At 41.0% G+C, this 20,419-nt stretch overlaps 1 protein-coding gene across 8 annotated transcripts in view; it reads left to right on the forward strand.

The window, feature by feature from the left end:
* The window catches only part of gpm6bb (glycoprotein M6Bb), an 80,603-nt gene that overhangs the window by 28,293 nt on the left and 31,891 nt on the right, over positions 1–20,419 (forward strand). The gene's annotated exons all lie outside the window — the stretch shown is intronic.

Genomic DNA, 20,419 nt, shown 5'->3' on the forward strand with positions numbered 1-20,419 from the left:
TCATAAAAGTGCATCTATCCATTATAAAAGTGCATCTATCCATCATAAAAGTGCATCTATCCATTATAAAAGTGCATCTATCCATCATAAAAGTGCATCTATCCATCATAAAAGTGCATCTATCCATCATAAAAGTGCATCTATCCATCATAAAAGTGCATCTATCCATCATAAAAGTGCATCTATCCATCATAAAAGTGCATCTATCCATTATAAAAGTGCATCTATCCATTATAAAAGTGCATCTATCCATTATAAAAGTGCATCTATCCATCATAAAAGTGCATCTATCCATTATAAAAGTGCATCTATCCATTATAAAAGTGCATCCATCCATCATAAAAGTACATCCAAACATAATAAAAGTGCATCCATCCATCATAAAAGTGCATCTATCCATTATAAAAGTGCATCTATCCATTATAAAAGTGCATCCATCCATCATAAAAGTACATCCAAACATAATAAAAGTGCATCCATCCATCATAAAAGTGCATCCATCCATCATAAAAGTACATCCAAACATAATAAAAGTGCATCTATCCATCATAAAAGTGCATCTATCCATCATAAAACTGCATCTATCCATTATAAAAGTGCATCTATCCATCATAAAAGTGCATCTATCCATTATAAAAGTGCATCTATCCATCATAAAAGTGCATCTATCCATCATAAAAGTGCATCTATCCATCATAAAAGTGCATCTATCCATCATAAAAGTGCATCTATCCATCATAAAAGTGCATCTATCCATTATAAAAGTGCATCTATCCATTATAAAAGTGCATCTATCCATCATAAAAGTGCATCTATCCATCATAAAAGTGCATCTATCCATCATAAAAGTGCATCTATCCATCATAAAAGTGCATCTATCCATTATAAAAGTGCATCTATCCATCATAAAAATGTCAAAAGGTTTAATAGACAGACCAATCGTTGTCATTTAGGAATAAGATCATATGAGTGATTGAATCCCGATCTTTTAAACGTCAATCCAGCACCAAATTATGAGTTGAACTTTATGCTGTGTCCAACAGTGCTGTAGTGAAGTCGACTCTAAAGAGCTGAAGCAGTGAAGTTCTCAGCGCTCGCCTGTCAAGCCTCTCTCAGCAGATAAAGGAGTCGGCCATTCAGGCCAGCGCATTCAATAGGGCAGCTGTTTGTGCTCATGAATATTCAATGAGCCCAGACACAGGCAGATTTGAGTGGCTGTTCAACCGCTCCATCGATTCAGACGGGAGAATTCATAAACAACATTCGAGATTCACACCGATAGAAAGCGAGCCTTCACACAAACCATAAACATGTGCCTTTGAAAGGAAGTCACATGACAGCTCGGTGGTCATGTGATCTCCTTCACATTAAGGCATTATGTGTGGTTTTAGCAGTTTATTATCTGCTTTGTATGCCGGGGTGAACACACACACTCAGTTCTGTGCTTTCTGGTCGAACATCTGGGGTTCATGTTTTTCTAAGCTTCATTTTTCTCTTCACCGAGGGTGTAAAGTCACATGACAGGGCACATTTTGGTTTTAAACAACCTCAGAAGAGCTCAGTTTCCCTCAGGCTCTGAAAACCACCAACAACATGCAATTAGAGATGTGCTGATTCAGATCCGGGGAACATGTGGTTAAAGGCCAATTAGGTTTTGAGGAAATTTCCTCCCCGCCATCAAAGTCAGCCAAAGAAAGATGTTTCAAGCCAAAAGTGAACATTGTTGTGGTCGTTTTACTCACCCTGAAGTTGTTCCCAACTTATATGACAGACTTATAGAGTGTTTTATGCCTTCAAGCTTGAGAAAAGCACCATACAAGGATCTTGCACTCTTAAAAAATAAGAGTTTTTTTCGGGACCTTTCGGGATTAGTTCCCTTCAAAATGAAATTTGTTTTTATATTGTATATTTTACTCTGAAATGGCCATTAAATCAAAGCCATATGTCTAAGCAAGCTGTGTTCCTCATTTAAAGTTAATACTATGGAAAATGAAACATGACTCCGCCCACTAGGGGGAGGAGCTCGCTAATAGGTTTTATTGTTTTATTGTTTTAATTTTCTTGTGGTGCACTTATAATTATAAAAAAAAATTGTCATAATTTAGAAATGCTGTTAGACTTCAGTGTAAACGCCCACTGCTGTGATTGGCCGCTGTGAGACTTCAATGTAAACGCCCACTGCTGTGATTGGCCGCTGTTAGACTTCAGTGTAAACGCCCACTGCTGTGATTGGCCGCTGTGAGACTTCAGTGTAAACGCCCACTGCTGTGATTGGCCGCTGTGAGACTTCAGTGTAAACGCCCACTGCTGTGATTGGCCGCTGTGAGACTTCAGTGTAAACGCCCACTGCTGTGATTGGCCGCTGTTAGACTTCAGTGTAAACGCCCACTGCTGTGATTGGCCGCTGTGAGACTTCAGTGTAAACGCCCACTGCTGTGATTGGCCGCTGTTAGACTTCAGTGTAAACGCCCACTGCTGTGATTGGCCGCTGTGAGACTTCAGTGTAAACGCCCACTGCTGTGATTGGCCGCTGTGAGACTTCAGTGTAAACGCCCACTGCTGTGATTGGCCGCTGTGAGACTTCAGTGTAAACGCCCACTGCTGTGATTGGCCGCTGTTAGACTTCAGTGTAAACGCCCACTGCTGTGATTGGCCGCTGTGAGACTTCAGTGTAAACGCCCACTGCTGTGATTGGCCGCTGTGAGACTTCAGTGTAAACGCCCACTGCTGTGATTAGGCTTGTTCGACTTCACCCAGCGATGCGCAGACCGATCGGCGGCTGACTTGAAGCAGTGCATGCCGGTTAGAAATTTTGTCCGGATTGAGGCAGCGCCGACGCCACGTGACAGTGACTTATGTCAACAAAGTGCCGCGAGAGCGATTTGAGAGCAGCCGGCGATTACAGCCGGTGCAGTTTCTCGAGAGCGACTGCATGAGGCTGCACGGGCTCTGATGACGACACAGCCGTTCCACGATTGGCCAGATTCACCGCATGACAGCGATCACGTGTTTTCGTGTTTATTCTAAAACCTTCAGCTCCACTAATGCGCACAAATCTGTTTTTTATAACAGTAAAACCTCCTTTCATGTAGTCGCGATGTTATATTGTCATGTTTATCAAAATATAACTGATTAAAAACATAGACCCCACTTCATTGATAGTGTAGGCTTATATGTTGGACTTTATTCTTGTAAAAACACACGCTGTATTAAGCAGTGCATAAAGTATTACATGACAATAATGTCTCTGAAACATCTGTGTATTGCCAAATATTGCATTTATTTCACTTCAGCTGATAAAGTGTGCAAACACAGCGCGAGCGTCACCGCGGGAAGCAGAAAGTGTCCGACTTCACGTCTGTGTTTGCAGCTCCTCCGCCTGCACGCGGCTACTCTCGCCGGTCAGTTGCATCCAGCCGCAGCCGATGTCGAACACACCTAATGACAGCTGTTAGACTTCAGTGTAAACGCCCACTGCTGTGATTGACAGCTCTGAGACTTCAGTGTAAACGCCCACTGCTGTGATTGACAGCTCTGAGACTTCAGTGTAAACGCCCACTGCTGTGATTGACAGCTGTTAGACTTCAGTGTAAACGCCCACTGCTGTGATTGGCCGCTGTTAGACTTCAGTGTAAACGCCCACTGCTGTGATTGACAGCTCTGAGACTTCAGTGTAAACGCCCACTGCTGTGATTGACAGCTCTGAGACTTCAGTGTAAACGCCCACTGCTGTGATTGACAGCTGTTAGACTTCAGTGTAAACGCCCACTGCTGTGATTGACAGCTCTGAGACTTCAGTGTAAACGCCCACTGCTGTGATTGGCCGCTGTTAGACTTCAGTGTAAACGCCCACTGCTGTGATTGGCCGCTGTGAGACTTCAGTGTAAACGCCCACTGCTGTGATTGACAGCTGTTAGACTTCAGTGTAAACGCCCCCACTGCTGTGATTGGCCGCTGTGAGACTTCAGTGTAAACGCCCACTGCTGTGATTGGCCGCTGTTAGACTTCAGTGTAAACGCCCACTGCTGTGATTGACAGCTGTGAGACTTCAGTGTAAACGCCCACTGCTGTGATTGGCCGCTGTTAGACTTCAGTGTAAACGCCCACTGCTGTGATTGACAGCTGTGAGACTTCAGTGTAAACGCCCACTACTGTGATTGGCCGCTGTTAGACTTCAGTGTAAACGCCCACTGCTGTGATTGGCCGCTGTTAGACTTCAGTGTAAACGCCCACTGCTGTGATTGACAGCTGTTAGACTTCAGTGTAAACGCCCACTGCTGTGATTGACAGCTGTTAGACTTCAGTGTAAACGCCCACTGCTGTGATTGACAGCTGTGAGACTTCAGTGTAAACGCCCACTACTGTGATTGGCCGCTGTGAGACTTCAGTGTAAACGCCCACTGCTGTGATTGGCCGCTGTGAGACTTCAGTGTAAACGCCCACTTCTGTGATTGACAGCTGTGAGACTTCAGTGTAAACGCCCACTGCTGTGATTGGCCGCTGTGAGACTTCAGTGTAAACGCCCACTGCTGTGATTGGCCGCTGTGAGACTTCAGTGTAAACGCCCACTGCTGTGATTGACAGCTGTGAGACTTCTCTCCTCGTCATCTTTTGTTTGATTTCTCAGTTCATAACCGCTTTAAGCTTTCTATATAAGTGGCTATCAAACAGCTCGCGAGAACCAAATTTGCTTATTGCGTTTAAACGAAATACATTCAAAATGGTGACAATGCCTGTTTGCTGAGTCTTCAGGAGAACAAAGTCAGCTATGGACCGTAAATAGTGGAGAGCGCATGATGTGTATCAGTATTTTGGATCCGTGCATAATCTCTTAAAGTGACAGCAGCCTAATAAACCTGAGTGATTGGGTTATTTTAAGCAAACATTTAATCCAATCGCTGGGTTAAAACAACCAATTTGATGGGTTAAAACAACCCAATCGCTGGGTTTAAACAACCCATTCTCTGGGTTAAAACAACCCAATCGCTGGGTTAAAACAACCCATTTGATGGGTTAAAACAACCCAATCGCTTGGTTAAAATAACCTATTTAATGGGTTAAAACAACCCATTTGCTGGGTTAAAACAACCCATTCGCTGGGTTAAAACAACCCATTTGCTGGGTTAAAACAACCCAATCGCTGGGTTAAAACAACTCAATCGCTTGGTTAAAACAACCCATTCGCTGGATTAAAACAACCCAATCGCTGGGTTAAAACAACCCATTCGCTGGGTTAAAACAACCCATTCGCTGGGTTAAAACAACCCAATCGCTGGGTTTAAACAACCCATTCTCTGGGTTAAAACAACCCAATCGCTGGGTTAAAACAACCCATTTGATGGGTTAAAACAACCCAATCGCTTGGTTAAAATAACCCATTTAATGGGTTAAAACAACCCATTCGCTGGGTTAAAACAACCCATTCGCTGGGTTAAAACAACCCATTCGCTGGGTTTAAACAACCCAATCGCTGGGTTAAAACAACTCAATCGCTTGGTTAAAACAACCCATTCGCTGGATTAAAACAACCCAATCGCTGGGTTAAAACAACCCATTCGCTTAAAACAACCCATTCGCTGGGTTTAAACAACCCAATCGCTGGGTTAAAACAACCCATTCGCTGGGTTAAAACAACCCAATCGCTGGGTTAAAACTACCCAATCGCTGGGTTAAAACAACGCAATCGCTGGGTTAAAACAACCCAATCGCTGGGTTAAAACAACTCAATCGCTGGGTTAAAAAAAACCAATCGCTCGGTTAAAACAACCCATTCGCTGGGTTAAAACAACCCATTCGCTGGGTTAAAACAACCCAATCGCTGGGTTAAAACAACGCAATCGCTGGGTTAAAACAACCCAATCGCTGGGTTAAAACAACCCAATCGCTGGGTTAAAACAACCCAATCGCTGGGTTAAAACAACGCAATCGCTGGGTTAAAACAACCCATTCGCTGGGTTAAAACAACCCAATCATAATCGTCGGGTTAAAACAACCCATTCGCTGGGTTAAAACAACCCAATCGCTGGGTTAAAACAACGCAATCGCTGGGTTAAAACAACCCAATCTCTGGTTTAAAACAACCCATTCGCTGGGTTAAAACAACCCAATCGCTGGGTTAAAACAACCCAATCATAATCGCTGGGTTAAAACAACCCATTCGCTGGGTTAAAACAACCCAATTGCTGGGTTAAAACAACCCAATCGCTGGGCTAGTTCATTTTCAACCCAACTTGGGTGTGTAGTCAAACAGTGTTGAGCTGAGTGAATATTCATGACCAGTGTGGAATTAATCGATTCTGCTTTTTGCATTGATATATTGATGTCCTTGTGGAGTGAAAGCCTGTACAGGAGACGGTGGTGAAGTGGTGTATTGTGTGATCAACTCTCGGATGTTTTCAGATGCTCAGTTAATGGTGGGATGTTTTCTGTCATTGGCTGGACCCATGAAACAGGTCAACACACGATTGATTGACATGAATGTGTGTGTGAGTCGGTGACCTGATGCTGAACGCCTGATGGTCAACAGGAAATGGGTCAGGGTTGCAACATGAAAAAAAAGACATTAAATTAACGAGAAACTAAGTGTACATTGATTGGCCGAATGCATGCCATACACCGGCACCCGCCATTTTAAAAAACTGTTTAAAATAAAAATTGACATTATGCAAATGTCATAATAATGTGTGATTGGTCGCTACGTTCCCAAATGCGCCCTAAACTCACAACACATGAAGAGATGAGTTTACTGTGACCTGAGCCACTCTGAGACGCATTGCATTAATATTGTGATTTGGTAAAGGCACAAAGCCATATCACGCTTTCAATTTCAGTTCGTTTTGACAGATGCTTTGCCAAAAAGGTGCAGTTTTAAAATATTTTTGGTTCATTATGAAACTGTGGCGGAATAGTAATAAATGGAAAACACTGTATGTACACTCTCAGAAATAAAGTCATTATTATATAACAATCTTTCTATTCACTTGGACACTTGGAATCAAACTTGTTTTGTCAAATAACGAGCTTCATAATGAGCTTTACTGTTAAAGTTGAAACATGGACGAAACATTATAACGGATGTATTTCTGTCGAGTTAAACTGGACTTTTATTTTGACGGGTGGTTGTGAAGATCTGTTTTTATGATCGTTTTTCTCAAATCAAACGGTCAAATGCTGATGTTAATTATACAGTAAATGCAGTTTTTATGACTGGATTACGCGATTCCATACGTGTTCTCTGCATTGCATTCTGGGTAGTTGATGTTCCTGTACTTTAATTAAGGGTATTCTCGAATAAACGAGGTGTTTCTGGCACATGTGGTCGTGTTTGGCCTGTAGGATTAGTTCTGGTAAAGCTGGTCAGATTGATTCTCTTATTAAGCCTAGTATGAGATGACACATGAGCTATGATTTAACATTCCTCCAGTTATCCCAGACAGCTCCGCTTGTGGGAATCTGGGCTCTCCGTTGGCCCTTGGGAAGCTGAACGAGGTGTGTGTGTGTGTGTGTGTGTGTGTGTGTGTGTGTGTGTGTGTGTGTGTGTGTGTGTGTGTGTGTGTGTGTGTGTGTGTGTGTGTGTGTGTGTGTGTGTGTGTGTGTGTGTGTGTGTGTGTGTGTGTGTGTGTGTGTGTGTGTGTGTGTGTGTGTGTGTGTGTGTCTCTGGTGGTCATGAGAACCTTCTGCTTTATGTGTCAGACAGAGCCGCTGCTCACGGGTGAGTGGACACAGCCTCCCTTTACCCCATGGGGACGGACACAATACCATTCAGCAGCACCATCAGCTGCTCCACCACCACCATCAGCTGCTCCACCACCATCAGCTGCACCACCACTCTCACACAAACACAGATGCACTCACAGCCGACACCATACATGTTCATTTTTATATTAAAGCTGATAAATACTGTATGGTTTCCCTCTGCTGAGACTCTTCAGATGCACTCTGTTGAACATGATGGTTATGAATTGCTTGAAATATGATTGGAATCACTTCAACAAGGAAAATGCAGTTCAGCATAAGTCTGTCATGTCGGCTGCATATAATTTTAATGAGAACATCATAACCGTGTGTTTGGGACATGGCTCTGGTGAGATTTATTTTTGTTATCAGGCTCTCAAAATTATATTTATCAGCCAATATATCGGTTATCTGCTTCCAAATATGAAGAATTATCGGTAACATTTTCATATCAGTGCATCTCTGTAAAAAAGGATCTCAAAATTATATAAAATTAAAAATTATAATCGGTGCATCCCTATAAAAAATTATCTAAAAATTATAAAAAAGTAAAGAAAAATTTGGATTTAGATTTATCGGCCAATATATCGGTTATCGGCTTCCTAATATAAGGAATTATCAGATCGGCCAACATTTTCATATCGGTGCATCGCTATAAAAAATTATCTCAAATTATATAAAAATTATATGAAAATTATCTCAATTCATATAAAAATGATAAATTATCTCAATTTATATAAAAATGATAAATAAATAAAAATTATATAAAAATGATAAAAAAGTATCTCAATTTATATAAAAATTATTAAAAAATATCTAAATGTATATACAAATTATAAAAAATATCTAAATTTATATAAAAATTATAAAACTAATCTCAATTTCTATAAAAATTATAAAATATGATCTCAATTTCTATAAAAAGAATAAAAAAAATATATCAATTTATATAAAAAGTATAAAAATGATCTCAATTTATATAAAAATGTTATAAAAATTATCTCAATTTATTTAAAAATTATAAAAAAAATATCTCAATTTATATAAAAATTATAAAAAAAATAAATTTATATAAAAATTATACAAAATTATATCAATTTATATAAAAATTATAAAAAATATCTCAATTTATATAAAAATTATACAAAATTATATCAATTATATAAAAATTATACAAAATTATATCAATGTATATGAAAATTATAAAAATAAAAAATAAATTATATACAAATTTAAAAAACATTTTTTACATTTATCTGCCAATATATCGAGAGTTATCGGTTATCAAAAATGTTCATATCGGTGCATCTCTACTGTGGAGTTTATTTTATTGTTTGTAATTTTTGCCTAATTTATTATGCAGAATAATTCTGAATGGCTGCCTCAAGTTGCATCAGAATGATTGCGTTTGCAAGATCAAGTGTGTGTGTGTGTATGTGTGTGTGTGTGTGAGAGAGAGAGAGAGAGAGAGAGTGTGTCTGTGTGTGAAAGAGTGTGTGTGAGAGAGTGTCTGTGTGTGAAAGAGTGTGTGTGTCTGTAGGTGTGTTTTGTGTGTGTGTCACACAGAGACGCTCATAACATGCAGGATTCATATTTAAATATTCTTTTTTGCGGTTTAATCTTCAGACACACTTGAGCGGTCCAACACTTCCCTGAGTCTCAGTCCAGCCTCAGAATCAGCTTTAGCGCTGCAGAAAGTCAGTCCTGTCCTCTCTCTCCTCCATCTGCTCCTCCATCCGCTCTTCATTGTCTCTGCTTCTCATGGGTCGGGCAGCAGATGGAGGGCGAGTGTGTGGCCAGTGGTTCCTCTGAATATGCTAATGTGTGCGCGGGGTTTCCTCCTCTGGTGTTGGGCTGGTCATCTTCAGCTGCTGTGGTTCAGACGCAGATGAGGAGAGGAGGAGAGGAGGAGAGGGAGAGCGGAGGAATAGAGTTTGAAGGAGGATTGATTTGTGGATCTCTGACATGGAAACCTCATATGACGACACTGAAGATGAGCGGCAGGAGACAGCAGGTACACACACTCTCACCTGGTTCAGATCACAGGGGTTCAGTTAGAGCTGTGTTTAAACGGTGTGTTATGTGTGGAACTGACCAGTCCTGGGTCCAGTCTTCAGAGATCTTCTGTTATTGTCCAGTCGTGGGTCCAGTCTTCAGAGATCTTCTGTTATTGTCCAGTCGTGGGTCCAGTCTTCAGAGATCTTCTGTTATTGTCCAGTCCTGGGGCCAGTCTTCAGAGATCTTCTGTTATTGTCCAGTCCTGGGGCCAGTCTTCAGAGATCTTCTGTTATTGTCCAGTCGTGGGTCCAGTCTTCAGAGATCTTCTGTTATTGTCCAGTCGTGGGTCCAGTCTTCAGAGATCTTCTCTTATTGTCCAGTTGTGGGGCCAGTCTTCAGAGATCTTCTCTTATTGTCCAGTTGTGGGGCCAGTCTTCAGAGATCTTCTGTTATTGTCCAGTCGTGGGTTCAGTCTTCAGAGATCTTCTGTTATTGTCCAGTCGTGGGTCCAGTCTTCAGAGATCTTCTGTTATTGTCCAGTCGTGGGTCCAGTCTTCAGAGATCTTCTGTTATTGTCCAGTCGTGGGTCCAGTCTTCAGAGATCTTCTGTTATTGTCCAGTTGTGGGTCCAGTCTTCAGAGATCTTCTGTTATTGTCCAGTCATGGGTCCAGTCTTCAGAGATCTTCTGTTATTGTCCAGTCGTGGGTCCAGTCTTCAGAGATCTTCTGTTATTGTCCAGTCGTGGGTCCAGTCTTCAGAGATCTTCTCTTATTGTCCAGTCGTGGGTCCAGTCTTCAGAGATCTTCTCTTATTGTCCAGTCGTGGGTCCAGTCTTCAGAGATCTTCTCTTATTGTCCAGTCGTGGGTCCAGTCTTCAGAGATCTTCTGTTATTGTCCAGTTGTGGGTCCAGTCTTCAGAGATCTTCTGTTATTGTCCAGTTGTGGGTCCAGTCTTCAGAGATCTTCTGTTATTGTCCAGTCGTGGGTCCAGTCTTCAGAGATCTTCTGTTATTGTCCAGTCGTGGGTCCAGTCTTCAGAGATCTTCTCTTATTGTCCAGTCGTGGGTCCAGTCTTCAGAGATCTTCTCTTATTGTCCAGTCGTGGGTCCAGTCTTCAGAGATCTTCTCTTATTGTCCAGTCGTGGGTCCAGTCTTCAGAGATCTTCTCTTATTGTCCAGTCGTGGGGCCAGTCTTCAGAGATCTTCTGTTATTGTCCAGTCGTGGGTCCAGTCTTCAGAGATCTTCTGTTATTGTCCAGTCGTGGGTCCAGTCTTCAGAGATCTTCTCTTATTGTCCAGTCGTGGGTCCAGTCTTCAGAGATCTTCTGTTATTGTCCAGTTGTGGGTCCAGTCTTCAGAGATCTTCTGTTATTGTCCAGTCGTGGGTCCAGTCTTCAGAGATCTTCTCTTATTGTCCAGTCGTGGGTCCAGTCTTCAGAGATCTTCTCTTATGGTCCAGTCTTGGGTCCAGTCTTCAGAGATCTTCTCTTATTGTCCAGTCGTGGGTCCAGTTGTGGGTCCAGTCTTCAGAGATCTTCTCTTATTGTCTAGTCCTGGGTCCAGTCTTCAGAGATCTTCTGTTATTGTCCAGTCGTGGGGCCAGTCTTCAGAGATCTTCTCTTATTGTCCAGTCATAGGTCCAGTCGTGGGGCCAGTCTTCAGAGATCTTCTGTTATTGTCCAGTCGTGGGTCCAGTCTTCAGAGATCTTCTGTTATTGTCCAGTCGTAGGTCCAGTCGTGGGTCCAGTCTTCAGAGATCTTCTGTTATTGTCCAGTCGTAGGTCCAGTCGTGGGGCCAGTCTTCAGAGATCTTCTCTTATTGTCCAGTCGTAGGTCCAGTCGTGGGGCCAGTCTTCAGAGATCTTCTGTTATTGTCCAGTCGTGGGTCCAGTCTTCAGAGATCTTCTCTTATTGTCCAGTCGTAGGTCCAGTCGTGGGGCCAGTCTTCAGAGATCTTCTCTTATTGTCCAGTCGTAGGTCCAGTCGTGGGGCCAGTCTTCAGAGATCTTCTCTTATTGTCCAGTCGTAGGTCCAGTCGTGGGTCCAGTCTTCAGAGATCTTCTCTTATTGTCCAGTCATAGGTCCAGTCGTGGGGCCAGTCTTCAGAGATCTTCTCTTATTGTCCAGTCGTAGGTCCAGTCGTGGGGCCAGTCTTCAGAGATCTTCTGTTATTGTCCAGTCGTGGGTCCAGTCTTCAGAGATCTTCTGTTATTGTCCAGTCGTGGGTCCAGTCTTCAGAGATCTTCTCTTATTGTCCAGTCGTAGGTCCAGTCGTGGGGCCAGTCTTCAGAGATCTTCTGTTATTGTCCAGTCGTGGGGCCAGTCTTCAGAGATCTTCTGTTATTGTCCAGTTGTGGGTCCAGTCTTCAGAGATCTTCTGTTATTGTCCAGTCGTGGGTCCAGTCTTCAGAGATCTTCTTTTATTGTCCAGTTGTGGGTCCAGTCTTCAGAGATCTTCTGTTATTGTCCAGTCGTGGGTCCAGTCTTCAGAGATCTTCTCTTATCGTCCAGTCGTAGGTCCAGTCGTGGGGCCAGTCTTCAGAGATCTTCTGTTATTGTCCAGTCGTGGGGCCAGTCTTCAGAGATCTTCTGTTATTGTCCAGTTGTGGGTCCAGTCTTCAGAGATCTTCTGTTATTGTCCAGTCGTGGGTCCAGTCTTCAGAGATCTTCTTTTATTGTCCAGTTGTGGGTCCAGTCTTCAGAGATCTTCTGTTATTGTCCAGTCGTGGGTCCAGTCTTCAGAGATATTCTCTTATTGTCCAGTCGTGGGTCCAGTCTTCAGAGATCTTCTCTTATTGTCCAGTTGTGGGGCCAGTCTTCAGAGATCTTCTCTTATTGTCCAGTCGTGGGTCCAGTCTTCAGAGATCTTCTCTTATGGTCCAGTCTTGGGTCCAGTCTTCAGAGATCTTCTCTTATTGTCCAGTCCTGGGTCCAGTCTTCAGAGATCTTCTGTTATTGTCCAGTCGTGGGTCCAGTCTTCAGAGATCTTCTCTTATTGTCCAGTCATGGGTCCAGTCTTCAGAGATCTTCTCTTATTGTCCAGTCGTAGGTCCAGTCGTGGGGCCAGTCTTCAGAGATCTTCTGTTATTGTCCAGTCGTGGGGCCAGTCTTCAGAGATCTTCTCTTATTGTCCAGTCGTAGGTCCAGTCGTGGGGCCAGTCTTCAGAGATCTTCTCTTATTGTCCAGTTGTGGGTCCAGTCTTCAGAGATCTTCTGTTATTGTCCAGTCATGGGTCCAGTCTTCAGAGATCTTCTGTTATTGTCCAGTCGTGGGTCCAGTCTTCAGAGATCTTCTGTTATTGTCCAGTCGTGGGTCCAGTCTTCAGAGATCTTCTGTTATTGTCCAGTCGTGGGTCCAGTCTTCAGAGATCTTCTGTTATTGTCCAGTCGTGGGTCCAGTTGTGTGAGTCAGATTCATCATCACAAAACTCAACTTCAGCTCATGTGCAGATGTGTGTAATTCTTCTCCTCCTCCTTCTCCTTCTCCTTCTGCTTCTCCATTTCTCCTCCTCCTCTTCCCCTCATCTTCTTCTCCTACTCTTCCTCATTTTCTCCTCCTCCTCCTCCACTTCCCCATCTCCTCTTCCTCTTCTTTTTGACCTCCTCCTCTTCTCTTCCTCTTCGACTCCTTGTCTTGCCCCTTCATTTCTCCTCTTCTTCCCCTCCCCTACTTCTCTTCCTTCTTTCTCCTCTTTTTTCTCCTATTATTTTCTTCTTCTTCTTCTCTCTTCCTCTTAATTGTCTCTCTCTGTGTCTGAATATGCCTATACGTCGTAGTAGACGAAAACTTATGTGAGCCAAAACTTGTAGCGTGTCTGAATTCATAGCATTCATAAAACCGTGAACAAAAGTTCCGGATGACCCAGTGCTTCCAGTGAGATTCTGTACACTTTACTATCCCATGAGGCCACAGGAGAGGATTCTGGTACTTTTTTATAAGTTGCAAACAGGGTGGGAAATTAGCACCCGCCACCAGCCTTTGCCGGTGACTTTGCCTTGTATAGCAGCCACAGTGACGGGTGGATTGGAAAACATATTTTTATTGGTTACTACTTAAAACATTCCTTGTAACGGATTGGACAGCTTTTGTCAAAGAATGCTGTTGCTAGTAACAATAATGCACTTTTGTCGAGTAACTCATTGGTTTTCAGCGCGGAGATGATACCGACAAAAGGAAAATTATCGGTTAACCCTCTGGGGTTCTTCATTTATGGTTCACACTCAGGACCTTCGGGTCAAAAATGACCCCCATAGGAAATTAATGGGAAATTGGCAAAATTATGAAAATACAGAGTTTTTTTGTGCATACAATCTGCAAATCAGCCAGGATGCAGAAAAAAATCACTCAACAGTGAAAGGGTGAATCTCTAAAACATCAAGAGTGCAAAACAGACAAAAACACACACACACAAAACACAATTAGCTTTTGGAATGGCACGCGTTCATTTGTAAGTGTGTGTGTTTTTGTGTGTATAAGTGTGTGTGTGTGAGTGTATTTGTCGGTTTTGCACTCTTGATGTTTTAGAGATTCACCCCTTCACTGTTGAGTCCTTTTTTTCTGCATCCTGGCTGATTTGTAGATTGTATGCACAAAAAAACTAATTTCCCATTCATTCCCATTCATTTCCCATTCATTAATTTCCTATGGGGGTCATTTTTGACCCGAAGGTCCTGAGTGTGACAATTTTTTTTACGACAATTTAGACTTTTCAAATCCTGTCCCCAATTTTTTGGGGTGTTCATATATCAAGTACCAATAAAGTTACCAAGTTTTGGACCATTCCGATGAAGCTACGGTTTTTACATTTTTTTTTAAATAAAATGCAAGATCCACTATAGTGGTAAAAATTTGCTATTGCGTGATAAAAATGCGCTATTGCGTGATAAAAATGCTCAATGTGTCCACCGGATGGCACCGATCTCATTTAAAAAATTCCTTTCATGAGGCCTAGGCTTGACTCTAAAATGAAATACAGCTTTAATTAAAAAAAAAAAAAAAAATATATATATATATATATATATATATATATATATATATATATATATATATATATATATATATATATATATAAGAAAAAATATTATTGAACAAAAATATATTTAATTGATTTTACTCAAATCTTTTTTATCTTAATCCCGCCCTCTGGGTCATTTTTGACCCGAAGGTCCTGAGTTTGAGCCATGAGCCATAATGGCGTGCGGTTGCTGGGATATACAAACCTATCAACATACGTGGCATAATGTTTGGAATGACTGATCACGAGAGGAAAAAAATATGTTTTAGTCGCATAACATCAGTTAATGGGAACGCCATCATTTCGCAATAGTTTATCGACATTTAGAAAATATGAAGCTTTGGGCAAATCTGTAATGGAAACGTGGCTACTGTCGAATACGAATATGTTGGTGAGATACAAGTTGCGCCGCTAGAAAAGTCTAGGCTTTTCCTTTCAAAAAGGCCCTTTATTTCAGAACATTTGTAATTGTATAGAGTAGTTTTTCATTCAAATAAATCTGCAATAAAAAACTGCCAATTATAATATAGAGTTACTGAAAAACTAAAGCAACTATTTACAGAATTTACAAAGTAGTTGACTTTGGACAGTTTTTGCCATTGAAATGACTTGGGGAAAATTGTGTCCCAATCAACCTGAATTCACCCCATACTAAAAAAATGCTGGGTTAAAAATAACCCAAGTTGGGTTGAAAATGGACTAACCCAGCAATTGGGTTGTTTTAACCCAGCGATTGGGTTGTTTTAACCCAGCAATTGGGTTGTTTTAAGCAAACATTTAACCCAAACGCTGGGTTAAAACAACCCAATTGCTAGGTTAAAACAACCCAATTGCTGGGTTAGTCCATTTTCAACCCAACTTGGGTTATTTTTAACCCAGCATTTTTTAGAGTGTATGCAAGTGCACTTTCTTTTATAAATTTGAATTCTGGAAAAAGTGGCTGGTAAAATTGCGCATATCAGCCGCTGTGGCTGGTGGGCAAAAGTTAATTTCACACCCTGGTTGCAAAGTTTCAAACCAAGTGTAGTATCTACTATACAGTATGAGCTTCAGTGGTCCCTATTGGTCTCGTTATGGAGGGTTTTGTGAGCATGTGACTGGTTTTGGAGTTAGTCTGGGGCTGCGTTCACGCTCAATGAAGTCTGTCTAACATGAGACTGTGTGTCTGCTGACCGTCCAATCAGAACGCTTCGTTTTTCCACTGCCGTCAACACAAAGTGAGCAAACTGTGTGGCGTTCAAGAGCAGCTCATCTCAGTGAGTGTATGGGAGAAAGCAGCGGTGAAATATGCCTGCGGTCAGGAATCAGGAATCACAGCTGGACACTGGCATGGGAAGCTGGAAAGAGTGAAACGAGACACGACTTCCTGCAGGATTTCATTCTGAAGAAAATAAGAAAAAATCAAACTGAAAACACCTGGAGATATTACAGCAATGACAATATTAGGAATATGATTCTAAAAAAAAAACAAGTAAATCATTATTTTAATTTAAGTAAAATAGTGTTATATACACTGGGTTAAAAACAACCCAAGTTGGTTTGAAAATGGACTAACCCAGCGATTGGGTTGTTTTATCCCAGCGGTTGGGTTAAATGTTATCTTAAAACAACCCAATCACTGGGATAAAACAACCCAATTGCTGGGTTAAAAAAACCCATTCACTGGGATAAAACAACCCAATCGCTGGGTAAAAACAACCCATTCACTGGGTTAAAACAACCCAAGTTGGGTTAAAAATGGACTAACCCAGCGATTGGGTTGTTTTAACCCAGTGATTGGGTTGTTTTAACCCAGTGAATGTCGTTTTAACCCAGCGGTTGGGTTAAATGTTAGCTTAAAACAACCCAATCACTGGGATAAAACAACCCAATTGCTGGGTTAAAACAACCCATTCACTGGGATAAAACAACCCAATCGCTGGGTAAAAACAACCCATTCACTGGGTTAAAACAACCCAAGTTGGGTTAAAAAAGGACTAACCCAGCGATTGGGTTGTTTTAACCCAGTGAATGTCGTTTTAACCCAGCGGTTGGGTTAAATGTTAGCTTAAAACAACCCAATCGCTGGATTAAAACAACCCATTCACTGGGTTGAAAAAACCCATTCACTGGGTTAAAACAACCCATTCACTGGGTTAAAACAACCCAATCGCTGGGTTAAAACAACCAATTCACTGGATTAAAACAACCCATTCACTGGGTTAAAACAACCCAATCGCTGGGTTAAAACAACCCAATCACTGGATTAAAACAACCCATTCACTAGGTTAAAACAACCCAATCGCTGGGTTAAAACAACCCATTCACTGGGATAAAACAACCCAATCGCTGGGTAAAAAAAACCCATTCACTGGGTTAAAACAACCCAAGTTGGGTTAAAAATGGACTAACCCAGCGATTGGGTTGTTTTAACCCAGTGAATGTCGTTTTAACCCAGCGGTTGGGTTAAATGTTAGCTTAAAACAACCCAATCGCTGGGTAAAAACAACCCATTCACTGGGTTAAAACAACCCAATCACTGGGTTAAAACAACCCAATCGCTGGGTTAACATAACCCATTCAATGGGTTAAAACAACCCAATCGCGAGAACCCAATCGCTGGGATAAAACAACCCAATCGCTGGGTTAAAATAACCCATTCACTGGGATAAAACAACCCAATTGCTGGGTTAAAACAACCCAATCGCGAGAACCCAATCGCTGGGTTAAAACAACCCATTCACTGGGTTAAAACAACCCAATCACTGGGTTAAAACAACCCATTCACTGGGTTAAAACAACCCAATCGCTGGGTTAAAATAACCCATTCACTGGGTTAAAACAACCCAATCGCGAGAACCCAATCGCTGGGTTAAAACAACCCAATCGCTGGGTTAAAACAACCCAATCGCTGGGTTAAATCAACCCAATCGCTGGGATAAAACAACCCAATCGCTGGGTTAAAACAACCCAATCGCTCGGTTAAAACAACCCATTCACTGGGTTAAAACAACCCAATCGCTGGGTTAACACAACCCATCACAATCCATTTTCAACCCAACTTGGGTTGTTTTTAACCCAGTGTTTTTTAGAGTGTATAATACAAATATTTTATATAAACGTATTTTTTTGAATATATTTGAACCTCTTAAGCTCTCTTAAGGGATCATTTTTGGGATTTCCGCCTGGATTTGTCCGACCCAAACTGGTGTCATCTTACAGGAAACCCTCAGAAGTTTCATAAAGCACTGCTAAACGTGATAAACATGTGAGGATGTGTTGTCTGAGCTGTAATAACCCCCCCCCCCATGTCTGGGAATCTTCCCAAAGTCTGAGTTCAGCTCCTTCACATGAAGCTGTGTGTACAGTAATGTATGGGTCTGGTCTGAGCACTCTTCATTGACTGAAGGTTCTTCAGCAGATTCCCCCAGTGCTGCTGGGAAGGGTGGGAATGGATCGGAGCATTTCCCTTTGAGATGGGGCATTTAAGTGGCTTCATAAGAGTGTGTGTGTGTGTGTGTGTTGTGGGTCGTGAGAGACTGTGCCGTGGGCAATACTCACTGGGCTGTGGTTAACTCGTCGCTATGGAAACGCTATTGACCAGGACAGAATGCTGTGAGCCGGAGAGCCTCATAAAGGCCGGCCTCAGCCTCATAGATCTGCTCTAATGTGCTTTGTGTGCTGGGAAAAGCCGTCGCTGTAGAGGAACGCTCGGATCGGGCACAATGGGCTCTGGATTAAATCACTGCGCTCGCGGCTCCAGTGTCATCATTTGAGGATTGTTCAACATGTTTCTAAATCGAAAACTAGTTTTAGAAACTATTATTTTATGTATTTTTTGCGATGTAATTCATGCACATTTCTTCCTCCAGGAATATTGCAAAAAAAAAAAGAAATACAAAAGAATCTTATTTTAGTATTGCTAGAGTTAGGGAACGAAGGCAAACATATGCTCACATTTCCATATTAATATCCCATTTGGGTTTAAAAAAATAAATAAAATAATAATTGTTAATTTTTCTCACATTATCATTATTCCCATAGTATAATCCCATTTTATGTTAATAAATTTAATAAATTTATTGGATTCTTATATTATTCTTATGGTATTATCCCATTTTTATTTGAATATATTCAATTATTATTATTTTTAATTACATTTTTAAAAAGTTATTTTATTTCAAGACATTTTTACATACATATTTTATATTCAATTATTATTCTCATGGTTTTATCCCATTTTATTTTTATATATTAAATTAACTTATTTATTTTAAGTAATTATTTTATTTTATTTTCTCACATTTCCATATTAATATCCCATTTGGATTTAAAAAAAATAATTATAATATTTTTTTATTTTTCTCATATTCTCATTATTCTCATGGTATTATCCCATTTTATGTTAATAAATTAAATAAATAAATATATACATTTTAATTTTATTAATTTTATTTTTTTCTCACATTCTTATATTATTTTTATGGTATTATCCCATTTTTATTTTAATATAGTAAATTAATTATTTTAATTTATTTTATTACAGTTTTTCTCACATTCTCATTATTCCCATGGTATTATCCCATTTTATTTTAATATATTCAATTATTATTATTTTTTTTATTTTTTTTTTATTTTATTAATTAATATTTTCCTATTTTTGTTTTATTGTATTTTATTATTTATTTATTTTTTTGCAATGCAACTTTTCATGACAATTAATCACATCTCTTCCTCATTTTAATTCCTGTAATGTGAAAAGTTATTTAAATATTGTAAATGATTTAAAACATTGATATAATGAGAATATCAGAAATAATGACTTCTCTCCTGTCTGGGTTAAATGAGGCTCTGGATCATGTCTTTTACATGACGTGTGTATTATTAAGTGTGTGTGTGTTGTGTAACACTGGCAAAACCAGAAGTGTGCATGAGTGTTGTTATTGGATTGTTTACAGACTGAGGAAGCAACACACACACACACACACACGTTGGGTTTTCATGTTTTATGGGGACATTCCATAGGCGTTTATACTGTATAAACTGTATATTCTATCTCCTTACACTGCCCCTGCCCCTAAACCTACCCATCACACGCACACGCGCACACACACACACACACACACACACACACACACACACACACACACATACACACACACACACACACACACACACACACACACACACACACACACACACACACACACACACACACACACACACACACACACACACACACTGCCCCTGCCACTAAACCTACCCATCACACACACACACACACACTGCCCCTGCCCCTAAACCTACCCATCACACACACACACACACACACACACACACACACACACACACACACACACACACACACACACACACACACACACTCACTGCCCCTAAACCTACCCATCACACACACACACACACACACACACACACTCACACACACACACACACACACACACACACACACACACACACACACACACACACACACTCACACTCACACACACACACACACACACACACACACACACACACACACACACACACACACACACTCACACTCACACTCACACTCACACACACACACACACACACACACTGCCCCTGTCCCTAAACCTACCCATCACAGGAGACATTCTGCATTTTTACATTTTCAAAAAACATCACTTAGTCTGATTTATAAGATGTT

Source organism: Gobio gobio, assembly GCF_949357685.1.
Source record: "Gobio gobio genome assembly, chromosome: 7".
Classification (NCBI taxonomy): domain Eukaryota; kingdom Metazoa; phylum Chordata; class Actinopteri; order Cypriniformes; family Gobionidae; genus Gobio; species Gobio gobio.